Source organism: Mesoplodon densirostris, chromosome 1 (genome assembly GCF_025265405.1).
Source record: "Mesoplodon densirostris isolate mMesDen1 chromosome 1, mMesDen1 primary haplotype, whole genome shotgun sequence".
NCBI lineage: Eukaryota > Metazoa > Chordata > Mammalia > Artiodactyla > Ziphiidae > Mesoplodon > Mesoplodon densirostris.
In genome coordinates this window covers 109,110,009-109,114,180 of record NC_082661.1, presented here as the reverse complement: position 1 = coordinate 109,114,180, position 4,172 = coordinate 109,110,009, and positions in this window count along the sequence as shown.

Sequence of the window (4,172 nt, the reverse complement as noted above, 5' to 3'; positions counted from 1 at the left end):
GTTATTTTGTATTTTGTTTTCTATTAAAATGTATTTAGTTTCAAAAAACAAAAAGCGTTGGCATCTCTTTTAAACTGAGGACAGGCGGGGGTGTGGGCTGTTCTGGGGACACAGCTCAGCTTTCTGCAAGGTGGCAGCCAGTTACGTAGCCCGGACTCCCCGGGGAGCTGCTCTCCTGTCTCTTGTATTCTGTCCAGCTTGCTTCAAATCATTCCTCTTGGCATTCACGTGGATTATTGATAGCATACAATACTTTTTTTTTTTTTTTTTTTGCGGTACGAGGGCCTCTCAATGTTGTAGCTTCTCCGGTTGCGGAGCACAGGCTCTGAACACGCAGGCTCAGCAGCCATGGCTCACAGGACCAGCTGCTCCACGGCATGTGGGATCTTCCCGGACCGGGGCCCGAACCCGTGTCCCCTGCATTGGCAGGCGGACTCTCAACCACTGCACCACCAGGGAAGCCCACAATACTTTTTATATATCCAAACTTGCCAGTTGCTCGCCAGAGACAGCATACATTTTTCTCTCTAGAGTTTTTTGGTGAGATCCTACTTCAGTTTTCTTTAAAGACCCCATTGTAAAATCTCTAAGGGGCATAAGGACGGTGTCATTTAATTAACTCAGACCATTTATTGAACCATTCCAGATAAAGGACTCATTCAAAGATGTAAATGATGCAAGAATTTTGTAAATGTACTTTAAAACATAATTTTCTGGCAAGGACACCAAGATGTATCACGAAATTAAATGGGAAGACTAGAATTCTAGGCCAAAAAAATTTTTTTACTTGAGCCTAAGGTCCTAATTAACAGGAAATGTTCCTTACTCATAAAAATCCATATATTTGAGATATTGTAAGAAAGAATATTTGGCAGCTTACCCAGGCAGCATCACCTTTCATGTGGTCTGCTGGTAGAGCCTAGAATTCAAGCATGTTCTTATCTGTAATAAGTGAACTCTTAAGTTAGATTGTGTGGTATATTGCTAAAACCAATGAAATCCCTAAATTGGGCTGAATCTTTCTCAGAAGTGAAAGTACCACCGATTTTAGGTTTCATGTTTGTGTTTTAATGCAGAATTTCTCTGATTAAACACAAAAATGCATTAGGTTGGTCGGCCATCACACTACCGATCACATACACTTTGTGATTTCAGTTCAAGCTCTCAGTGGTCTGCATATTTGGCCTTTTGTGAACTAATCTTTTGTGGGATATAGTTAAATTACCCCACATTACTTCCCCCAAAGCTTAGAAATATTATAAGGATGTGTATGTGTCCTTATGTCCACAACGGTGCATGAGAACATGGTTACACTCTTCAGGTCGCTTTCTTGTACTGCTTTATTTTATCTTCAGAGCAATCCTGTGAGGCAGACAGGACTAGAGGTATTACCATTTTGTAGGTGAAATACCTAAAATACCCAGAAAAGCTGTAGTATCTATCTGTACCCAACATGGAATAGTCAGCATGTCTCAAGTGTGTTATGTAGACGATCTATATTCCAAATCCTCAAATTCTAGCTAGAGGGTATAGTCCTGAAGATAGAAGAGCTTTTTAAAAAACAAAAATCTCTTCAAAAAGGAAATATGAGTATAAATAAGTTATTTAACAAGCATATGTATATAGTGCTTACTCTCTACCAGAAACTGCTCCAAGAGTTTTATGAAAAGTAACTTAACGTTATCTCCATAACAACTCTGTGAGTTAAGTGCTGCTTTTAATCTCCATTTTACAGGCGAGGAATCTGAGGCAGTGATGGATTAAGTCACGTGCCAAGCGTCATCAATTACAGCTAGTAACTGATGAAGCCAGCGTTTGCAGTGGGCAGTCTGGCTCAGGGTCCATGCTTCATCCACGCTGTTGTCTCCCTTCATTCCCCCAGAACCAGGTAAAGAGTGACCTGAGGTCTCTAGTAACAGTGTTTCTGGCAGTAGTTACAAGACTCACGCTTCCCTTTGCCAAATAAATCAGTAGAAACCAGCAGGATCCGGAACTGCTAGTAAGAAAAAACTTAATATATAGCTAAAAGAAACCTCAGAATATTCAGTTATTTTGAAGCACAATGGTAAATCTCTGCAATGTGTTTAAGGTGGGGGACGGGGGAACAGCTGAAATTTCTTAGACTGACAGGCTCAGAAAATCTGACTCTAATTTAGCAATATACACTAGCCAAAAGAGAAAAAATTAGGATAAAGGAAAGTAATGAAAGACATAAAACAGGAAACAATTTAAAGCTTTTATGTTCAAGATCCAGCTTCTAAGGGTATCCATGATTCCTAGTTTTTCATTTTATTCCTGTATTTAAAATGTCTTGGTTGTATTTAAAAAAAAATCTGTTGCATATGTAGGCTTCTGATTTTGCTATCGCCCAGATTGGTATTAAGTACATGGATTAAAAGATTAGTCTGTACTTCAACTTGTCTTTCCGTTGCATGTTTTAGAGAAGTGTCCATTATATCTATGCCCAGCCCACACCAAAAATTCACATTATTGCCACCTGCATAGTAGCCAAGTGACTCAAACTGCTTTGTGGGGAACAGAAAATCTTCACTGAGGAGCTTAAGGAATGCACATGTTCCCTGTCAATTTCACACGTTGAAGGACACTTAAATACTCTCCTATGATTGAAGTTCAAAAAAAATTTTTTTATGTTAATATGTGAGTGTCTGTTACAATCAGATATCATGTTAGTGCGTGGAAATACAGTGGTAAGCAAAACTGATACAGTCCCTGGCTTGACTTTAGAGAGGGAGGCAGATATTGATCAAATGATGCCATAAATATATACATACATGATTTCAGTCTGTAGCGCGTGCTGTACTGGCTGCGGTGGAAGAAGAAACCCAGGGATCTGAAGAAGTCGTAATTAAGCCGAGGCCTGTAGGATAGGTGAGAGTTATCCAGGCAGAGTCAGGAGAGAACCGGGCACACTCAGGGAAGTCCAGGGGGGCAGGTAAGGAATGCCACAGCGTGACGTGAGCTGGGGTAACTGGCCTGGCATCAGGCACCAGCAGGCGTTTGGGATGGAAGCCACTGAAGCGTGTAGAACAGGGAAAGGATGCAGCCCGGTTTCCACCTTAATACTGCTGGCAACAGGAAGGCATACAGACACATGTTTACAACTGGAACTCACTTCAACGTCAGGATAACTAGGCATCAATTACTGAACCCAGGCTGCCAGGCACTGCGGGACACAGCTGAGTGCTGGAAGCCAGCTGCCCTGCTGAGCGGCCCCTGGGGCAGTGAACTGAGAGCAGCCTCCAACCCAGAGCCAGTGAGGACCTAATTCTGCCAAAGGCCACACGGGTGAGCTTGGGTGCAGATCCTGCCTGGCTGAGCCTCAGATAAGACCGCTCCTGACCAACCTGGAAGCAGAGGCATTCAGTAAGTGCCCAGATCCCCAGCTCACACTGGCGTGAAAGAACTACTGATTTAAAAAGAAATCACTGGCAGCTGTAAGGAACACAGAGTGGGGGCAGGGTGGTGGGCAGTTAGGGTCACAGCAGTCGTGCAGGGGAGAGAGGCGGGCGGCGTGGGCCAGAAGTGGCTACAGTGGGCAAGGAGAGAAGGGGACAAATCCAGTGAGTATTTCAGAGCTGGATTTGGCTGGACTTTGTCCTGGGTTGAATGGGAGAAAAGAAGAAAGGAATAATGGATGACCCCAGTGTTCCTGGCAAGAGCAATTTCATAGCTGGTATTGCCACTTACTCTGATGAAAATACTAGAGGAAGAGGAGGTTGGGGAAGAGATAAAGAGTTCACTTTTGGGCCTCTTACGTTTGAGGTGATTATGAGAGAACCAAGTGAAGACGTCAGACTGGCCTTTAGAGAGGGACAGACACCTGGCGCTCAGGAGACATCGGGCCTCGACCTGCTACTTCGGGAGTTGTCTTCATTACAGTGCTTTCTACCACGTGGGACAGAAATAGGACTCCAAGTGGCTTTAAAAATAACGAATCTTATTGGTTCACATAACAAAGTCTAAAGGTCAGGTGGGTCTCCTGTGCAGAGCGCTACCGACAGCAACGAGGGCCAGACATTCATGTCCAGTGGGAATGTGGCCTTACTTTCCATTCCTTGCTCTTAAGAACAAGGAAAAGAATTTCTGGAAGCACCATCAAACCTCTCCGATTTTGATTAGGCCTGCTAATCACTGAATCAGTCCCTGACAGG